We start from the raw sequence: 22531 nt of genomic DNA on the forward strand, positions 1-22531 counted from the left end.
TCAGTTGGGGTTCTCATTTCCTTGTAGCCAGATGGCTGGAATTGCTTCCCAAGTGGGCTCCTTCACTTCCATCTCACTCCCCATTTCTTTGCAGCCAGAATGGTTTTCCTAAAGCTCACCATGTCACTCTTCTGCCTGCAAAATTTTGATGACCGCTTGTTTCCTCAGGAACTCTTTGGGTTAACCCTAAAACAAATCCATGATCTAGACTCACCTACCTCACCTCCTGCCATTTTTTACAAGCATTCTTGGCTTTAGCAATACCAATTTGCCTTCAGACATCAGAAAAGCCAAGTTGTTTCACGCAGGTGCTGTTCTTTCCATCTAAAATGCCCATGATTTTCTCCTTTCCCACCTTTATCTAGCTACATTCAAATGTGTTTAAAATTCAGGTTATATTTCATCTCTTCCTAGAAGACTTCTCCAAGTCCCCAGAGGGATTCTGATGCTTCCCCCTACAGCCTCCCTGGGCAGAGGGTGTAATTCTAAATCCATCTTCCCCTTTAGAAGTGTGCTTCTGGGCTTCCCTGGTGGCAGAGTGGTTGAGAGTCCGCCTGCCGATGCAGGGGACACGGGTTTGTGCCCCGGTCCGGGAAGATCCCACATGCCACGGAGCGGCTGGGCCCGTGAGCCACGGCCGCTGAGCCTGCGCGTCCGGAGCCTGTGCTCCGCAACGGGAGAGGCCGCAACAGTGAGAGGCACGCATACCGCAAAAAAAAAAAAAAAAAAAAGTGTGCTTCCATGAAATTCCAGGATAATGTCCATGTTCATCTACCTTTTTATCCCTAATGCCTGGCACAGTTGTTGCATGTGGTAGGTAAACAGTAAGAGTTTGCTACCTAATAAGTGACTGAATGAGAGTGTCAGGGAAGGCAACATTTATGGCATGATTATAGAGCCCTGATTGAAAAAAAAATCTTCTTCTTTGATAATATAACTTCACCCCTTTATTTAGATTAACATGGTGGTACTTTGTAAAAATTCACCTTGTGTATTAACTGGGGCCCTGCTCACACCTCTGACCACGGAGGAAAGGGACAAAGCAACAGGGAAACGTCACAGTCTTAATTACTTCCATGTCTGTCATCCAGGAAGGATGGGGTTAAGTTTCCTCATTCCTGAAACAGCCAAGGGTAAACAGACTGAGCTTGAGGGAATCCAAAAATCGTCCTCTGCTTCCAGAAGACATGCTAGTCAAATTAAATGGAGGCCTGAAGAGTGCTGCCAGACCTCTGTTTTAGAAAAGGAGGTGGTATCTCCTCTTCCAGCAGACGGAAGGCCTCTGTGGCCTGAGGGGGAGGGAGAATTTCTAAGGTCCATACCAGGGCTTCCCACAGGTGCATCTCCACGGCTACCTTTTCATTATCACCAGAAACAAGGGCCAGGCTGATGTAGACATCCGCCAGAGGGCAACTGGGATTTTCCAGATGGAACTGCCACACCCTTGATAGAGAATACCCAGGAAAAGAGGAAAGGGGGCAGGGCTGGTAGAAGCGGTGACCTGAGGGCTTGATGGGCCAGCAGAGGGAACCACCAACTAGCCTGAGAGAGCGGCCCAGGACACCAGCCTTGGGGAGCACGCTGGAGAAATGGGAAGATGGCTGGGGTAACAGGAGAGGATGGTGAAGCTCACCCAGCAGGACGGGCAGGCTAAGCAGTGTCCTTACACATCAGGAAGAGAGGCCAGGAAGGTGACAAGAGGCTGACAGGGAAAGGCTGGGCTAGGCAGGGCTGCAGAGTCTCAGGATCTTTATACCTGTCCCTGGGCCTTACAGAGGTGAGCACTGTCTTTTGGTCCCAATAAAGATGGTCACAAAGGATGCCCCTAGGTCTGAGCAGAGGGACAGGGGTGTTTCCTGAGCAGATGGGGGGAGAAGTTAGAGCCCATAGGAAGATCTGCAGTGATGACCTTCAAGAATGGGGGTAGGAGAACACTGCAGATGAGGGGCATTTGCATGCTGTCATTTGCGGTGCAATCTGTGATTCTTGAGTATAAGAACTAAAACCTGCATGAGAGGGACCCCTCCAATTTCCTCCTTGCCTTCTAACCTTGTCCCTTTTTCTTATTTCTTTGCTATATAGCTCCCTCATGCTGGAAACCTTGACTAGAGGATAAGCCATGGCTTACAAAAATGCTTCTTGGGATATACTATACTGATGATGGTATTGGGATTGCACTGATGACATGAGCAAGAGGCAGAAAACCAGGAGTGACTTTTAAACCATGAGTTGCTATTAAAGGTGAAAACTGTTGCCTAAACCCAAACCACACGTCCACGTGTTCAGCTCTCCCGTCCTATAAAAACCCTGACCGTGGTTTAATCCAGGGTCACCTGTTCTTTAGGTACTCTCTGAATTGAACTGAATTAATTGAATAAAGTCTTTAATTTCTATTTGTCACTTAAATAATTTTCTGATATTCAGAAAAATGGTCCTAGAATGTTATTTGGGTTGTCTGCCCCCAAAGCCACATTTTGGCAAGTGTCCAGTGGCATTCAGGGAGGGGATTAGCCTCTCTCTGCCATGGTTTTGGGCTTCATCTGACCTCACTTTGCCAAGCACACAGCTGTACAGGACGGGGAGAGCTTGAGGGCAAGCATGTAGGAGTTAGTGCAAACCAGATGGAGCATAGCGGTCAGCTCACCCCGTCTCAGTCCATGTGGAAGGAAAGGAGGTGGGGTGGAGTAGGGGCAGGAGAGGGGAAGTTTAATGTCCTTGGGTGTGTGATAAGCATAAGTTTCATCTTTTGAAATAAAGAATTCAAGAACTAGAACTTGCTTTGTATCCCATGACTCTACTTAATTTCTCACTCAAGTTCCCATTCTGCTGGGCTACAGGAAAAACAACCTCAGTCCTTCCTGGGAAACCCCACTCTCTAGGTGGTCCCACAATCCCCGGTCTTGCACAGCGCCAAGGCATTGGGGTAGGGGAACCCTATTTGGTCCTTAGTCATCAGTGCTCACAGGGAGTCATGACAACACCCGTCATCCTGAATTCCCAATTCCTTCAGGCTGGGCAGCTCTTGAAGAGAATTAGTATGTCTTTGTGAAGCACCAATTCGAGTGAGGTCAACATGATCTCCAGGCCAGGGGAGACCATCTCCTCTGGCAGAGAGAGGAGGTTGCTTTTCACAGCCAGGAAAGTTCAAGGGAATCTGGGGATTCAAGACTGTTGGGTTCAGCCACCAAAATGTTTCCCACCCAGGTGTCAAGCTCTCACTCTTTCCCTATTAGCTCCTCATATAGTAAGTGGGATTGTTTTCTTAATTTCTCTTTCTGATAGTTCATTATTAGTGTATAGAAACGCAACAGATTTCTGTATATTAATTTTGTATGCTGCAATTCTCCTTAATTCATTGATGAGTTCTAATAGATTTTTGGACCACCAAAAAACTTAGGATTTTCTCTAAGGTTTTCTATATACAGTATCACGTCATCTGCGAACAGTGACAGTTTTACTTCTTCCTTTTCACTTTTAAAAATATATAAGAAGATATTGACATTCTTTAATCCAATAATCTAATTCATGGAATTATGCTTTAAGACAATAATGAACTTAAAGGAAAAAGATCTATTCACGAAGAAATTAGGCCCTTACCTCCTTAAAAAAAATAACACTGGGGCTTCCCTGGTGGCGCAGTGGTTGACAGTCCGCCTGCCGATGCAGGGGACACGGGTTCATGCCCCAGCCCGGGAGGATCCCACGTGCTGCGGAGCGGCTGGGCCCGTGAGCCATGGCCGCTGAGCCTGCACGTCCAGAGCAAAAAAACAACACTGGAAATAATATGAATGCTCAAGAGTAGGAACTCTGGGGACTTCCCTGGTGGTGCAGTGGTTAAGACTCACACTTCCAATAAAGGGGGCCCGGGTTAAATTCCTAGTCAGGGAAGTCGATCCCACATGCATGCCACAACTAAGAAGCCCACTTGCTGTGACCAAGACCCAGTGCAACCAAATAAATAAATAAATATTTTTTTAAAAAGTAGTAACTCTGGTTCATTCATTCCTTCATTCAATAGATGTTTACTTAGCTTTTACTATGTGCTAGACATTAGGTTAGGAACTAAGAACCTAAAAACAAATGTGGCATTTGCCTAGGGATCTGCTGGGGGGAACATGCAAACACATTTAGTTCACAATGTGAGAAAACCACAATGAGGTTGATTTCCCATCTTTAATGATTTCAGTGTACTTCCCCCCGTGCACCATGACCTCCCCAGATGAATTGATTTCCAATTCATTTGACATTAATTTCTAATGTAATTGCAATGTAGTTTTATAAAAGATAAACAAAATGATTTTTCAGGTAGCACATATCGATAAACCTGTATCTCTGAAATACTGAAGAGTCCCAAGATATGGGAGATGATATTTGTTCAACAATAGAATTCGATCCATCAAGTTTTAATGGCCTGAGAGAAAATGTATGGGGGGAAATGAGCATGATTTATTTGTAGATGTAAATCTTATCAGTTTTTTAAAAAATAAATTTATTTATCTGGCTGCATTGGGTCTTTGTTACTGCGTGTGGGCTTTCTCTAGTTGCGGTGAGTGAGGGCTACTTTTCATTGCAGCATGCGGGCTTCTCATTGCGGTGGCTTCTCTTATTGCGGAGCACAGGCTCTAGGCACGAGCGCTTCAGTAGTTGTGGCCCACGGGCTCAGTAGTTGTGGTGCACGGGCTTAGTTGCTCGCGGCATGTGGGATCTTCCCAGACCAGGGCTCGAACCCGTGACCCCTGCATTGGCAGGCGGATTCTTAACCACTGCACCACCAGGGAAGTCCAAATCTTATCAGTTTTTAATGATGCCTTTTTACTCTCTCTGAGCCTAAAATTATGTCCCAAAGGTAGTTTACGTCATGGCAGTGGGGGGTCAAGTTTACACCATCACCAGGCCCAGATTAGCAGCAGGGCAAGCACATGGGAGCAGGTGTGTGAATAGACCCATGTCTACATCAGAGGATCTGCTCATTGCTGACCTTTCTCAACACAAAGGCTTTCTGTTGATAACCTCAAAATGGAGCTTATCAAGTTAGGCTCAGACACTTTTAAATGTTCACTTGATAAGCTATTCTTCAAAGTATGTTTATGTAAAACACTGTAAAACTTTTTATGATTGAATCAGACCTGGATGAAGATTTAGGATGTCTGTAGTCCATTCCTCTGCCTTTAGACTGGACGGACCAAGACTACTTCAACTCAGAAAGATGAGAATTTATCTTTTTTCCTGGTAGCATTACGGGTAGTAGCGAAAAACTGGAAACCCTCAAATGACAATTAGAATAAACTGTAAGATATATTCATTCTATGAAATATAATAAACCGAGCAAGGAAAGTGAGTAAACGACAGCTACAATTAATTCCCCCTTCTATCCTATCCCTGCTACATCCCAGCCCTTCATTGAAAAAAAAAAAAAAAAATCAGTGATAATGATAATTGCCCCAAGAGCTAGTTAGCCATTTCTGCTAATTTGCGCCATTGTTTAGAGACATTAACATTTAAAGGCTTCCTCCTACATTCCTTGTGCTTCAGAATAAATTTAGTCCCTTTGGTTCTAATCTTAGCAAAATGAAGGGCCTTGGATCAGTCCCTTGGCCATCTCACCCCCCTCATCTTTCTCTGCATTGACCTAACAGCCTTGGCTCTACTTGGATAACTCTTATTGCAAAGTTTCCAAACACATGCCACCCCCTGGGCTAGCCTATGGCTCATTTCTCAAGGGACAGTGAGAGGAAAACATCTAGGAATTTATTGTTCGGCAGAGAGGGTATCTGCTCCCAACTCCACCAGTTCAGGGGAGCTTTCCCCATTTGTTTTGAGGAGGCAGCACTGTCTTATCTAAACACTGTTTTCAACTCACTTTAAAATTATTATTAGCGAGCCTAAGAAATGGAAACAAATCTATACTGACAACAGATCAATGGTTTCCTGGGGCTTGGGAGGGAAGGTGGGAAGAGATACTTGGAAACTTTGCAGGAGATGGAAATGTTTGTTGTCTTGATTGTGATGGCTTCAAGGGTGTACACATAGGTCAAAAGTGATCCAACTGTATACTCTATGTGCTGTTTATTGTACTCTATACCTCAATAAAGTTATTTAATAAATTCTTAGCTGTTAGTTCAACATCTTTCAGACCTCGCCTAATTTCAAACGCCTTGGTTTACTGATTTGGAAAGCAAAATCCCTCAGTCGATAGCTTGTTTCCCCAGTCCCCAGAGCTGGAAACCAGTAACATCCTAAGCAAGCCCTGCTCTGTAAGACAGCCTTAGCTCCCTGTAATCATGCAACCAGTTCACTGTCAATGAAGCCCAGAGAAATTAAGTCAATTGCAATTTGTTCTTGCCAGAGAGCCTCATCCTTGCAGTTCAGCTGGGCGTGGGCCACTCTGTGACATTGGAGAGGCAGTACAATGGACATTTCATAGATGAATATTATGAAGAGGACGTTCAGCTTCAGATATATGGACCACCACCCCCACCAAGACCTCCTCAAGGCCACGACTAGGCCTTTTCCTTTCCGAATGTGTTTGTTGAGGTGCCTTGGGGTTCACCCAGTGTCTCCTTGCCGGCAGCATCCCAGCTGTGTTAAAGGGAAGGGAATCTAAGGCTTCCTCTTCCGCATCAGTCCCCATCAGTCCCTTTTCTCCATTCTCTTCATGGGGGAGCAGTGGAGAGAGAACACTGAGTATCTTAGAACACCGCCAGAGCCTTCCACAGCAAAGGCTCCAATTGCATTACGCTCTAAGGCAAGGTAGAAGCGAGGAGAAGACGATGATGAACACATGTATCCACGTCTGAGCTGCCTTTTCCAAGGAGTGGCGTGAGTCGTTGATTGTAATCACAAATACCCTTCCTATCCCAAGAATAAATGCTTCTTCCTCCATTCACCTGGATAAACAAGGCGGGACAGACTTGATAGAAGTCAAGGTTCAGACTGAAATGAATGTGACAAAAGCCTGGCTCAAACAAACTGGCAAGAATTGGAATTTACTGACTACCATTACTAGGAAATCCAGATGTAGGTCTTCTCAGGCACAGATGGATACAGGAGTTAAAATCCAAAATATGAAGAAATCAGAGCATCGTTAACATAAATCAGCACTGGACGGGAACATAAATCTTTTCTTCTGGCTTGCTCTTTTTTTTTTTTTTATGTACCATTAAATAGTCTATCAAAGGTCCTAAAAGAAATGAACGCCTCATTTTTCCTAAGGCTTACATCTTATGATTATAGTCATTCTGCATTTTCTCTGTCATGTAAATTTTAAGAATCTCGCTAGTGGGCTTCCCTGGTGGCGCAGTGGTTGAGAGTCCACCTGCCGATGCAGGGGACATGGGTTCGTGACCTGGTCCGGGAAGATCCCACATGCCACGGAGCGGCTGGGCCCGTGAGCCATGGCCGCTGAGCCTGCGCGTCCGGAGCCTGTGCTCCACAAGGGGAGAGGCCACAACAGTGAGAGGCCCGCGTACCGCAAAAAAAAAAAAAAAAAAAGAATCTCGCTAGTAAAATTTCACTAGTATTGGGAAAAAAAAAAAGCCATTGTCCATCTCTTTTTCTCTTTCCTGTCTCTCTCTCTCTCAGTCCTCCATACTGGCTGAATTCTCAGGCAGACTCCTGCATTTTTGCAACCACCCACAGCTCTTGATTACAAAGGGCTCTACTGATTCTACTGTATCCTAGATAAAGACAAGCCAGCTCCCTCAGTGGTAATGTATCAAGTCTTATAGAGGAACTCTGATTGGCTCTGCTTGGGTTAAGTGCTGATCTGGGAACCAATCACTGCAGCCAGGAGAATGGCCATACCTACTGCCATGGCCCACGCATGAGGGAGTAGGTGAGGAGGGGAATTATAGACCCATCCAAAGCACATGAGTTGGTTTCCCCACAGTAAAGAGGAGCTCTGCTAGCAGAATGGGAGAGGAGATGGCATTCTGGGAAGCTGTCATGGTCCACTAGAAAGAGGAAGAGAAATTGCTAGCATCATACCAGAAGGCTGTTGCCTGAGGATAAAACTCTCTCCACTTGCTACCTCCTGGAGGGTCACAGAACGCGTCTTCTCTCTTGTGAACCTCCACAGTTCCCATTCATCTGGGGGAAAAGGAGATACTTCAACTCTTCTAGAAAGGCTACTGCCCTGCCTCTGCCTGTGCTATCTTGCTTCTGCAGCAGGAGGAAAGGCTATTGGACTGCCCTCCCCATTCACGGTAAAATAACGATGTCGGCTTGTGATTCATTCAGAGCACAGAGAAACCTGACCTTCACAGAGAAGAAAATAGCTCAGACGGGCAGAAGTGATGATGAATGAAATGTCATTTTTCTTGGCCTTGACCTGGAAGACTTAGATACATAGTGATGACATTCATGGAGGAAAGGGGCACCTGTAATCATCTTTTATTATGTGCCTGAGGTTTATGTTCTCAGAAAGTCCGTAATTTGAGGTTCTTTCTCCCCCTCCCTTATTCAGTGCTATTCCACTTAAGAGAAAGGAAATTTTAGCTGATATTGCTGTGATTTGAACGCAAGTCTACCTTGTGCTAAAGCTTCTACTTTTACCATTGACCCCCCCATTTCCCTGGTCCCTGCTTTGCCATCTGTTGGCTCTGTGGCCTCGGACAAGTACTGTAATCTCTCCAAGTCTATTCCCTAAAGGGCAGGTAGAAACAATCAGACCATTTTGGTAGGAAGACACACCAGAAAATGTTCCTCAAATTTCTTTCTTTCCCCAAAACCTAGGACAGCTTTTTAGAACTGCATTTTTAGACAGACTACACTAATAAAATGACACTTGTGCTATATACAAATGAAGGTTATCCAGACCTCCTAAAATGTGAATTTATACACATTTGATATCACTCTGTGCTATGCTAAGAATTGTGTTTTTATCAAATGCTTTTCTTAAATCCATGCACAATTGCATCCCCTTTCTCCTGACTCTGATGCATGAGCTACTTCCTCATAAACACAACTAGGACAACAACAGGGGAAGGGAAAGAGAAAGAAGTGTGTGTGTGTGTGTGTGTGTGTGTGTGTGTGTCCCTGCACGTGCACACACAAATATGTGGTGAGGTGGGTACCATGATTATTTGACCTGTGCATTCCTACCTAGCAAGGAAGTATTCTGATTATCACATATGGGCTCCATTCCCATGAGGATCCTCTGTGGGAACCCAGTGCCTCCATGATGTGAGTGGGCATTCAACCAGTCCTAACTTCATACCTAAGGGAAGGGACTTGTCCTCCTGCAAAGTTATTCCACTCAGAAAAAGCAGAAAAGAAAAAACCCTGCATGCCTATGTCCTTTCCTCTGCCCTGTTCTGTATCCTGATTGCCAAGTAGAGAAAAAAAGTAATAGCTTAGGCTTGGTTGGAGCAGTGTATGAGGACAGAGATTTCAGGATGACTTTAAGCCCTTGACTACCGTTTGCTGAGAAAATATGGAATTGCAATCATTTCTCCAACAAAGAATATTTGCTTCACTGACAATATATCTAGGTCTTACTGCTGTTTCTGTGTAAAAGAAACACAGAAAAACCTTTTATTTTGATGCCAAATTGTAATGTAACCTTATGAAAGACATGAAAATAGTGTTTAAACTCAACACGCAACAATGCCATTACTTAGGTGAAGCGATATCAATGTGAACAACTACAGCAATCTAGTCTCCAGCAGTTGTGAGATGCCTGATTTCAAATGTTAAAATGTGAAAAAATATCTACATCTTAGAATTGATAAAATATGATAAACAGGGACTTACCTGGTGGTCCAGTGGATAAGACTCCATGCTTCACTGCAGGGGGTGCAGGTTCGATCCCTGACGGGGGAACTAAGACCCCCCTTCCGATTATAACCTGCCATCTCAATGAAAAACCGTGCTCCATCCAAGGGACTGTCTAACAAGGTGAGGAATTAATGCTAAACTCACACCTCTGATTGCACAGCGAGCCCACTATTGGCAGTAGGTGTCCTATCCCAGAGGATGGGGAAAAGCCCAGCTGGTACCCCATTTTCCAAACACAACAGGCTTGGTCCATACCTGGTTTGCCACCATCCCCAAAGTGAAGATTACCAGCTCTCCAGTACTTACTCAGTCCCTTAAGCTAACGTTAGCCTTAAGAGGGAGTAGGAGAATATGCCCCCAGGTGTTCTTGGGCCACATTTTGGCTCCAAGTGGGAAAGGTAATTGTAAATTTCAGCTAACCAAGAAGAAGGAGAGAATCCAGGCTTAAAATGGGGGACACCTGGTCAGAGAAATATTTTTCTTTAGATGCCCTTATTCTGGTTTGGCCCCAGATCTCACACAGACAGAGGATAGATGCAGGTGGGGAAACTGCAGAGGCAGGGGGATGTGGAGGTCACTGCCAGAAAAAGCTAGTTTTGGGGTGATTTGTCATGCAGCAATTGATATTGGAAGGAAGGGAAGGAGGCGGGAGTGTTAGAGGCTATGATAACAGCCCCAGTATGAGCCCATGAGAACCTGAACTATATAGACTGAGAGAGAGAAAAAAATCACCTTTGATTTGACCCAGAAAACTCAGAGCTTGTAAGCCCTGACAGACATGAAATAATCCAGCAGCCAGAATTTCCACTGTCAAAACCTTCCAGATTGGACAACAAACCATCAGACAATTTCGGTCACTGCCCCATATAAAGCTCTACTCTGTAAATTTTCCCTGAAAGGAAGAGCGTGTTTTCATTCGCAGTGGTGATCAGGTTCTAGCTACAGAGAGGCTTCACTGATCTGAATGTCAAGCCCTTCTGAGGAGTGTTCTTGAGAAGTGGCTGCTCTGAGGAACAAATAGAAATGTGTGTGAGGGTGGGAACAAGGTCCAGAAGCTCCTGGCATCCTCCTTGCCTCCTTTCCTAAATTTATCTGCTCTCACTTTCTTTTCTTTTTTTTTTATTAGTTATCTATTTTATACATATTAGTGTATATATGTCAATCCCAATCTCCCAGTTCATCCCACCACCACCCCCGTCCCCGATTTCCCCCCTTGGTGTCCATACCTTTGTTCTCTATGTCTGTGTCTCTATTTCTGCCCTGCAAACTGGTTCACCAATACCATTTTTCTAGATTCCACATATATGCGTTAATATACAATATTTGTTTTTCTCTTTCTGACTTACTTCACTCTGTGTGAGTCTCTAGGTCCATCCACGTCTCTACAAATGACCCAATTTCGTTCCTTTTTATGGCTGAGTAATATTCCATTGCATATATGTACCACATCTTCTTTATCCTTTCCTCTGTTGATGGGCATTTAGGTTGCTTCCATGACTTGGCTACTGTAAATAGTGCTGCAGTGAACATTGGGGTGCACGTGCCTTTTTGAATTATGATTTTCTCTGGGTATATGCCCAGTAGTGGGATTGCTGGGTCATATGGTAATTCTATTTTTAGTTTTTTTAGTTCTCCATAATGGCTGTATCAGTGTACATTCCCACCAACAGTGCAAGAGGGTTCCCTTTTCTCCACACCCTCTCCAGCATTTGTTGTTTGTAGATTTTCTGATGATGCCCATTCTGACTGGTGTTAGGTGATACCTCGTAGTTTTGATTTGCATTTCTCTAATAATTAGTGATGTTGAGCAGCTTTTCATGTGCTTCTTGGCCATCTGTATGTCTTCTTTGGAGAAATGTTTATTTAGGTTTTCTGCCCATTTTTTGATTGGGTTGCTTGTTTTTTTAATATTGAGCTGCATGAGCTGTTTATATATTTTGGAGATTAATCCTTTGTCCGTTGTTTCATTTGCAAATATTTTCTCCCATTTGGAGGGTTGTCTTTTTGTCTTGTTTATGGTTTCCTTTGCTGTGCAAAAGCTTTGAAGTTTCATTAGGTCCCATTTGTTTATTTTTGTTTTTATTTGCATCACTCTAAGAGGTGGGTCAAAAAGGATCTTGTTGTGATTTATATCATAGAGTGTTCTGCCTATGTTTTCCTCTAAGAGTTTTATAGTGTCTGGTCTTACATTTAGGTCTTTAATCCATTTTGAGTTTATTTTTGTGTATGGTGTTAGGAAGTGTTCTAACTTCATTCTTTTACATGTAGTTGCTCAGTTTTCCCAGTACCACTTATTGAAGAGGCTGTCTTTTCTCCATTGTATATCCTTGCCTCCTTTGTCATAGATTAGTTGACCATAGGTGTGTGGGTTTATCTCTGGGCTTTCTATCCTGTTCCATTGATCTATATTTCTGTTTTTGTGCCAGTGCCATATTGTCTTGATTACTATAGCTTTGTAGTATAGTCTGAAGTCAGGGAGTCTCATTCCTCCAGCTCTGTTTTTTCCCCTCAAGATTGCTTTGGCTGTTCGGGGTCTTTTGTGTCTCCATACAAATTTTAAGATTTTTTGTTCTAGTTCTGTAAAAAATGCCATTGGTAATTTGATAGGGATTGCACTGAATCTGTAGATTGCTTGGGGTAGTATAGTCATTTTCACAATATTGATTCTTCCAATCCAAGAACATGGTATATCTCTCCATCTGTTTGTGTCATCTTTGATTTCTTTCATCAGTGTCTTATAGTTTTCTGAGTACAGGTCTTTTACGTCCTCATGTAGGTTTAACCCTAGGTATTTTATTCTTTTTGTTGCAACGGTGAATGGGATTGTTTCCTTAATTTCTCTTTCTGATCTTTCGTTGTTAGTGTATAGGAATGCAAGAGATTTCTGTGCATTAATGTTGTATCCTGCAAATTTACCAAATTCATTGATTAGCTCTACTAGTTTTCTGGTGGCATCTTTAGGATTCTCTATGTAGAGTATCATGTCATCTGCAAACAGTGACAGTTTTACTTCTTCTTTTCCAATTTGTATTCCTTTTTCTTCTCTGATTGCCGTGGCTAGGACTTCCAAAACTATGTTGAATAATAGTGACGAGAGTGAACATCCTTGTCTTGTTCCTGACCTTAGTGGAAATGCTTTCAGTTTTTCACTATTGAGAATGATGTTTGCTGTGGGTTTGTCGTATATGGCCTTTATTATGTTGAGGTAGGTTCCCTCTATGCCCACTTTCTGGAGAGTTTTTATCATAAATGGGTGTTGAATTTTGTCAAAATCTTTTTCTTCACTTTCTTTTCATTATGATTCAAAAATATATTTATTTTATGTGGACATAACCCCTCCCCCACCCAAAAGAAATAATAATAAGCCTGGTTTTCCCAGGACAGTCTTAGTGCTTGACACCAAGGCATCTGCTTAAAAATACAGCCATTGAAGTGACTCTCTCCTATTGTTCAAGTAATTACACCCACCTCTCCACTGTGAAACCCCATAAGGCATTGGGATGTCCTTTGCAGTATCTGTGGGGAGGGAAGGAACTTGGCAAAAGAGCCCTGGGCCTCCTCTTTCCCTTCCAGCAGACAGAAGGGAGAAAAACCTTTGAAGGTTTCATCCAATTATGTTTACTCTAATGGCATGTGCGCATGCTTGTACATTAAAAGTTACCCATTAGACAACCAGGAAGACTGATCAGGCACATTTGCACATCTCAGTGGTGGAGAGATCTCGAAAGGAGCTGGCTTGGAGAGCCAAGCCCATCTGGAATTGTCTGACCCAACCACACTCCCCAAAGCACCCTCCATCCCCCGCCCAACTCCTATCACCATCTCCACTCCATGGAGTTAATTCTAGTCCAAGATCCCGATTTCAAATAAGAATCAACAGATACATGGACACGGTCTGTGTTCTGCCAAGGTGGATCAGTTTTGCTGCTTCTAATGGCTTCCACTTGTGATTTTATCTAGAGGGCTGTGCTCAGGCTACTGGAGTTTCTGCCTGCACCTACAGAAAACCGGAAGTGCCCACACAGCCCTCAGCCAATGATTGGCGGGCGCAGCTATGAAAGCTCAGCCCCCTTGCCTCAAGTAGGGACATCACTGAGATATAACTTAAAGGCCAGAGCTTCCCTGAGGATCAAGTGGAGGCCATCCTGTGTGGGATTTCTCTGGGATCACACCCTGCCTTGGCTTCCCCATCCCTGTCTTGCTTCCCTCACTCTTCGACCAGTCTTCCCTGGGAACACTGCCTGCTGCATCACTCAGATCGGCTTCTGGGGAGCCCAGCCAAGACATTTCAGGAACTTGTTAAAAAAGCAGACATCTAACTCATCTCCAGAGGTTCTGATGCAGTAGGTCTGAGAGGAGACCCCTAGTCTGCCTTTTTAATAGGCATCCCTGATGATTGTGAAGTAGGGGATGGATCCATGGACTCCACATGGAGAATGATTAGTCCAAAACATGGCATTCAGACTCAAGGAAATATATACCTGGGGGTTACCCCGTGGTTTGATGGTCCTAAGAAAGCATGAAAGTCTGGATGCTGGATTGAGGCCACCTCTGTGGATTAGGGGCCATGAAATATTCAGCAAATGCTTTGCCAACTTGCGCAAAAGGAAGCTTCTGCAACCTGCCAAGATAAACCCTCGTGTTCACATCTACACGTCAGCCCCTGATGCCTGGGAGAAGTAGACTCTTCAAAGCCAACACTACACCCTACTAACCACAGCATCCCAGGACTGTGCAGGTCTCTTAGCCGCATAGCCAGCAGAAGTTTATAGCCCATGGACAGGGGTAATACGCAGGAGGAATACATTTAACCCTGGAATATGACTCAGGTTGATGGAAGCTGGTTGAAAATTCAACCATTGTAGTTTGGGTTTTTGCAGAAGTAGACCCTAAGCAAAGACTTTGAGGGCGAGTGGTTAATGTGGGAGGTGATCCCAGGAAGCACAGGGATGGAAATAAGGAAGTGAGACAAGTCAGGGAAGGCAGCCAATAAAGGTTGCATTACTGAGCATGATACCACCAAGGGCCATTAGGGCTGAACTGTGCTAGGGACCTATGAAGCCAGCATGGAACATGGTTCAGCATGAGAGAGCTGAGGTATGTGGTCACCACTTCCCACTAGTTGCTGGTTGAGGGCTGCTCCTCGGGGCATTCATTCCTTAGCCCTTGAAGCAGGCTCCCCTCTACGAGAGAGAGCACTCCGGCAAAGACTCAGGGGGGCTGGGAGCTGGAAGTCAGAACAACCCACACAGGAAAGCAAGTGCTAAAGAGACATGGGCAGGGCACCCATGCCATGTGATGAAGCACCTACACTAATACGTGAGAGCCTGGTCTGTGAAGGCAAGTTCTTTCCAATCACAGTGCCTATTGCATGGGCCTTTTTAAAGCAAGAAAGCAAATTGTTATGGGCAGAAGAAAAAGAAACACAACCACAGCCAAGAAATCAGTAGCATTTCTCCAGACAAATCCTTGAGACCCATCTGTACCTTCTCAAGGAGAGCAGATTGCCTTGTGAGTTCCAGGGTTTTGGCTGGTAACAAACCCAGCTCCTCGCTTCTGATTTCCCAGCTGTGTGTACAGCCCAGGCGAATGCCTTTAGCAGCCTGGCAACTCTTGCAGCAATTAGGATTGCCAAGAAATAGCTACACGTTCACTCCTGCTCTCTGCATCCATGATTTCCCGTTAAAATTAGCATCTTGTTATACAAGGGGTCGTCCCCAGGGAGCCCAGAATAAACCTTCTAAAACTTGATGGTTTCAGTGGACTTGAGTGCTGTTCTCTGTCACTTTGACATCAGTGGAGCTGCTGTTCTCCAAGTAACTGATAGAACACAGGAGCCCTGGATCTGTAAAACTGGAATGTGGAAAAGGGCTGGAGGTGAGAGTTTTCTTGTCCCCGAGCCCTCACCTCACATGGCTAAGGTTTATCCCCTTGATGGTTTACATCCTTCTAGGAAGTGATTTCTCCCCACCTTGGTTCGTTGTGCAAACGCAGGGTCGTGAAACCAAAGTGGCTTGCTCTGCGTGACACAGACAGTGGGTGTGAGACCTGAGACTCAGAACTAATATCATTTTCACTATGAAGTTCCCAGGGTCAGAGAAGAAAGAGAACAGAGCCCACCATGAAAGAGGACATATTCCTTGAGCATTTCTCCAGGTCAAAATATTTGTACACATTGGTGCACACGTTCCCCCCCAAATAAGAAGAAAATAGGGAGATTTGTGTGTTTTCACAGTTCAAGAATGTAATGGGGTCTTTCCTGAGACTTGCACTTAGGGGCTGCAGGAGCCGCTGTTGATGTTTCACCTGATATCCCCTCTGCCTCCCTGAATTCACCTGCAGCTGTGGGGGACACTTCTTGTACCAGCTGATGGCTTCCCACGCCGAATACCTGCATCTCTCCTCTCTGCCTGTTAGGTCTCCCTCTTTCACACTTGCTACAGAAACCCTCAAACAATAGGACATAGGAGTCACGGATAAACGCTCTAGTGGGAAAATTTTGAAGTGATTTCTGTACAGCTTCTTTGAACCCCAGTGGGCCCCAGCAGTAGCCTGTTCTTTTTTTCTTTTCTTTTTTTAAGACATTGTTTGCTTTATTATTATTTTTTTAATTGTATTTATTTTTGGCTGCATTCTGTCTTCATTGCTGCATGTGGGCTTTCCCTAGTTGTGGCGAGCAGGGGCTACTCTTTGTTGCGGTGTGCAGGCTTCTCATTGTGGTCGCTTCTCTTGTCGTGGAGCATGGGCTCTAGGTGCACAGGCTTCAGTAGTTGTGGCACATGGGCTTAGTTGCTCCACAGCATGTGGGATCTTCCCAGACTAAGGATCGAACCAGTGTCCCCTGCATTGGCAGGCAGATTCTTAACCACTGCACCACCAGGGAAGTCCCAGTAACCTGTTCTTTAACCCATGTTGTATCGACTTTTCTCTCTTCCCCACCTTCTCAGTTCAGCTTCCTGGGATGCCCTCCCAAACACACCAGCTGCATCTGGACTTTGTCTCAGGGTCTGTTTACAGGGAGTCCCAAACTAAGGGACTCAAAATATAAGCCAACATTCTTGCTTAAAGACTGAGTCTCTCTTTCCTCCCCACTCCAAGCTCTAGAAACTTACATAAGAAACCCAATCTGGCAGCCACCATCATATCCTCACTCCTCTGCACGTCCTCGGCGACCCTGGGCCCAGCACCCTGACGCTCCCCGCTCAGCTGGAGGCCTGTCTGTTGCCAGCGTCTCCAGGGAAGTCTCACAATGGGATAAACAAACCCCTTCCTTCACTCATCATCATGGGTGCTAGGAAAATCTATGCACAGATCCCTCATTTCCGGGCTGCCAATTTCCACACATGCTGCAGGTTCCTGCCATTCCTTAAGGAATGGATGTCGTGAAAATCTAAATAGAGCTTTTACTTTCATGGTTAAATTCCCTCTGCTTTTTTTAAAGCACTGAATGATTTTCTCTTTTCCTTTTGCTCCCTTTCCCGTCAACACGCCCTCTGCACATTGCTCAACATCATCCCTAGGCAAAGTAGCCCCAAACTTGCTTCTCCTAAAACCCTGAACCTCTGGAGCACCTCAGCTGGCTCTGCCCATCTCTGCGCTGAAATCTGACATCTCCCTTTCCACCCTCAGGTCTCAGGCTTGTCCAGGAGAAGCTAGTGCAAATGGGATGCCGTGGTCAGGCCCAATGGTCAGTAGCTTGGTGAGGAGGAGCTTCTAGGCTTGAATAATTATAGGTAAGATTTTCACCCACATGAATCACCGGGGGTCATCCGACATCATGTGCTTGTCCGTCCAGCAGCTTGTCAGACACCCTGCCTCCCGGCCCCCTCCCGCCAAATGCCAGTAGGCACTGCCTATTACTGTGCTCACCCAAAAATTCCTCATAAATTTCCAAAATGTCACCTAGAGAGCAGTATCTGCCACATTGAGAAGTATCACCCACCCTTTGCCCCCTACATGCACAGGCCACAGGAATTCAAACAGAACGGTGATCCAAAGATAAAACCCAGTGGGTTCAGTGGGGTCAGCTCTCCACCACCTCAGAGCTAGTGTTCTCAGGCAGTGAGGAGGTGGCCAAGAAGCTGGAGCTGAAGCATTAATAAGCAAGAAAAGATAAATATGCTGCCCTACTGACAGGCGCGGACAACTGCCCCAAGGGTAACTTGGCAATATTTACCAAAAGTTTAAGTGTACATACTCTTTAATTCAGCAACTCCACCTCTAAGAATTCATCCCAAAGGTAAAAGTGTGCATGAGCAGAATGGTATATATTCAAGGAGCCTCAGTTATAATTGGAACATATTGGAAATTATTTAAATTTTTATCAGTAGGGCACTGGCTAGATGAATTAAGGCACATCCATCCAGTGGAATGTTCTACAGAAACAGAGGTAGAATTATGCCAACAATACAAAGTGACCTCCAATATATATTTTAAGTGAAAAAAGTAAAGCAGAGAATATTACGTATTGTGTGCTTCCAAGTAGGAATTATATGTGTGTGTGTGTGTGTGTCTGTGTGTGTGTGTTTGACACTTAATTGATTTGCTTGTATGTCCGTGGACTCTCTGTGGAAGAATTCACTAGAAACTAGAAGCAGTCCTTGCTTCTAGGGAACGACAGAGGTGAGGGGGAGACTTAGTTTTAACTATATACCCTTTTCTACCTTTAAATTTTTGAATTATGTGCATTTAATACCTATTCAAACCACTTTAATTTGTAAAATTCAGAGCCTTCCCTGATAAGGCTGTCTAGGCACAGCTGTGTCCTCAAGCATTAATTTGGAGTAGGGGAAACAGCCCCCATTGACCAGCAGCCAGGGTGGTAGGTGGGACATGTCTCTGCTGGAGCCTGGGACATTGCAGGGACACTTGCTTGTCCTCTACTCCGAGGGGCCTGCTTCAGAGGGAATCTGGATCAGCAGGACCTCAAAGACTTCAGACTGCCCCTCAAAGAATTTAAGTCTCCCTGTTCATTAACTTTTCCCAGTTATGGCCATAGAGGCTGCTCTTAAAACTTCTACAAAGGCAAGTGACCCAAAAGACAGGCCTGGAGACATTGGTGGATGGTTTCCCCGGCAGCTACAATTCCTGTTGGCTTTTCAGTATTAGCTTGAAAAGGAAAGGCTCATTCTGCATGTGGGGATCAATGGGCTGGGAGATGACCTCTCCTCTTTCCTGTCACCTGTTCAGGAGGTGACCTCCCATTTCTGGTGGCTCTTACATCCATGGCTAAAGAAATGGTGTTACAAACAATTCCTGTGGCTATTTGGGAGACAAACAATTCCTGTGGCTATTTGGGAGTCCATGACCCAGCCAAGGGCCAACCAATGGCTTTTCATTCACCGCTATATGTCTTGTAAATCCAGTCAACTAAACTAAGAGTTGTTTCCTCAGTGAACATGTATTGATCACTTAGCATGTGTCCGGGTTCATTCTTGCATTGGGAGAATAAATCATGGCTCCTGTCCTCTGGCGTACTGCCAGATGAGATGTTCGTATAGATGAAGAGTTCAGTTAAACATCTACAGAGCAACTGCTCTCCTCCCAGGCTCGGGAGTGCTGGTTATGATGTGTGTGCCTTGGGTTATCTCACAGAGACCTCAGCGGGAGTAAGTCCACAGCAGTAACCCCCTCGTTAACATGCACTTGATTTTCTTCTGTCTCTTCCCTGCTCCTTCACTCCTGCTTCCTTGAGATCACTCCCAAGTAATCTCCCTGCACCCAGATGCTTGTCTCAGCCTTGCTTTTGTGAACATCTGAACTAAGACAAGAGATTCTGAGGGAACTCATCATTAGGAACAGGAAACTGTTTGCCATGACCACAGCTACTTCTTTCTTTTCTGTCAAATTGCTTCATGTAATGGCAGATGACATTGGCTATGTGGGCCTTTGGAAAATTCCAGGGCAAATAATGGCATTTCTAATACAAGGTTAAGAGAAGAAAATTCAAGGTCCCAAACAGAAGCCTTCAAACACATTTCTAATCACAGCAAACATTCTCCTGACCTCCTTTAAATGGGGATCACTGTAACACGTTTAAATTCCATGAATAATAAAGTAGGAGTCTCTAGTAGGTCCCTGGAAATTCCACTAAGTTTTGTACAAAAGCAAAATGGACATATATCTTTGAGATACTTCCCATGTCTTTGAGATACTACCTGGAAACGATCACATTCCTGTTTCAGGGACTGCTTTTGGGGATGCCTCCCCAACTCTGAATGGGACCTCACTAAAATTATTTTCACCACAATCAGATGGAAATTTCTAGATTCCAAACCAATAAACAGTCATAGGTTTTCTCTCACCTCTACTCTCTTTCCAATGACACATCTGGATATGGTTCCCACCCTTTCAGTTCCCTGCATGAAGCTAGGGACCTTCCACATCATGGGGCATCTGAGTCCCAGCTGTGAGTCTCACTCAGTGATAAGAGGTTGGCTGGGGTTGGGGTGGGGGCAACAGAGAGGGCTCTGCCCTTTTCTATTTCTTTCCTGAGACAAGGGTAAAATTTAATTGCCATCTCACACTTGGGAAAATAGAAAAAGAACCTCCAAACAAGGTAAAATTCCATTACAACTCCCCTGGTCTTTATTCGTACTGAGAAGAAAAACCATTTCTCCTTAACATGAGCAGTGAGGTCTACATGTCAAAGACCCTCACAGAGGGACCTCAAGCAGGGGTTTGCACGTGTTCATGCAGATACCCTGCCCAACCCCCTCATACCCTCGCCCGGCTCTACTTTTCTCCTAAGCATTTGTGACCATCCATCACCTACTGCACCTGCTAATATTTTTCTTGCTTATTATCTGTCTCCGCAACTAGAATGGAAGCACCATAAGTGCAGGGATTTTGCCTGTTTTTCTCTCTGTTGTAACCAAACAGTGCCTGATAGACAGTTGGTATCTTCAGTAGTATTATCCTGAAATTAGACAAAAGCTTGGGGGCAAGTAGTTTATTTGGGAGATGATCCCAGATACCAGAAGTGAGGAAATGAGGAGAGGACAGACAGGACACAAGGAAAATTGTTCAATAAATGTTAACTAAATGGATGGAGGGAAGGGAGTTCAGTAACTGGCTTACCCTAAGGAAATTCTACAGCAGTGGGTCTCTAAGTGTGGTCAGGGAAGCACCACCAGCAGCATTAAGGAACTTGTTATAAATGCAGATTCCTGGGCCCCACCTCAGACCTACTTGAATCAGAGACTCTGGGAGGTGTTTCAACAAGCCCCTTAGGTCAGCAGTCCCCAACCTTTTTGGCGCCAGGTACCGGTTTACCGGAAGACAATTTTTCCACAGACCGGGGTATGGGTGGGCGGATGTTTCACGCAGTAATGCGAGTGATGGTTCAGGCGGTAATGCCAGCGATGGGGAGCCATGGGGAGCGGCAGAGGAAGCTTCACCAGCTCGCCCGCCACCCGCCACTCACCTCCTGCTCTGCGGCGGGTCCCTAACAGGCCGCGGACCGTTAGCGGTCCGCAGCCCGAGGATTGGGGGCCCCTGCCTTAGGTGATTATGCTCTATAACAACTTTTGTGTTCTCAGACACTTCTTGGCCACAGTCACAAATCAAACGAGTTTCCCCAACTGAACTACACAGCATACTCGTGGGAAAACCACTGGAAAACATCTAATCTGCAGCTCTGTTTCAAAAATGTTGCCTTTAGATTGCAGAAATGCAGCAGCTTCTAGAGTTTAGAAAGGGGGACGGCAACCAGAGGCGGCTCCCCGCCAAGCTCCCTGCCCCGCGACGGCTCCCCACCCACTTCGATCCCTACAGTCCCACCGTCCCGGGAGCTGAGTACAGATTCCCATTTTGAAAGAATCACTTCCAAATCTTTCTCCGGGAGGGAAAAAAGGGGGAGGAGTGGAGGACCCCGGGAGGGGACGAGGGATGGGTGGCGACCCCCAAGTCCCAGGCTGGAAGGCCTCGGTGCGCTGAGGCTCCAGGGGTCTGTGGAGGAGCCTCGGCCAGGCACTGCTCCTGTTCGCGCCTAGGTTGCCGACGGTGAAATGGGGTTGTCAGTGACTTTTGCAGGACGCGGCGAACGGGAGCACCAACTAGCGGACTCTCACCCAAACGGCTTCAAGGCGGAGGTGGATGTAGACCCCTACGGCGCACTAGCTGGGGGTCGCCTAGCTACGGAGCCAGGGACGCGACCGCGCAGGGAAGGGCGCACAGCGGCCGCGGCGCCACCCGTGTCCCTACCAGGTGGTTGAGTGACGAGGGGCGAGGTCCTTATTTCAAAGCCGGCGGGGACCGGGCCAGGTGTGAGAGCTCGGGTACTCAGGGAAGGTGGGAGTGGCGGATGCCGATGCCAGAGGGGAATGGGGACTGGGAGGATTTGGGGGACACTCGCTGGCGCCACTTGGCCACAAGGAGCCGCGGCCACCGCGGGCAGGAGGTAGCTCCGCTCGGAAGAAAACACAGCCCTTTCCCAAACTCCAGGCAAAGCCCAGGGGTGTCATCCTCATTTTACAGCTATGTGAATCGGGGCCCAGGACGCCAACAGCCAGCCGTAGCCGAGCCCTTTCACTGACCCGGCAACCCTTGCCCTCAGAATCCTGGAGAACTTCGAGGGCTTTTCATGCGGCTGAGAACAAAGTGAAGACCACTCTTCCCCCCCCCCCCCCCCCGGAGGAAGCCCACTGTCGGGTCAAAAGACCAGAGCTGCTTGCGATGCTCCAAGCGGGGCCGACACTTCCTCCATCTCAGAATTACACTTTGCGGACACCCAGCCTGGTCTAGCGTCCCCTCC

The sequence above is a fragment of the Monodon monoceros genome, unplaced genomic scaffold (assembly GCF_005190385.1).
Source record: "Monodon monoceros isolate NGI ecotype Baffin Bay Population unplaced genomic scaffold, NGI_Narwhal_1 Super_Scaffold_3, whole genome shotgun sequence".
Classification (NCBI taxonomy): Eukaryota; Metazoa; Chordata; class Mammalia; order Artiodactyla; family Monodontidae; genus Monodon; species Monodon monoceros.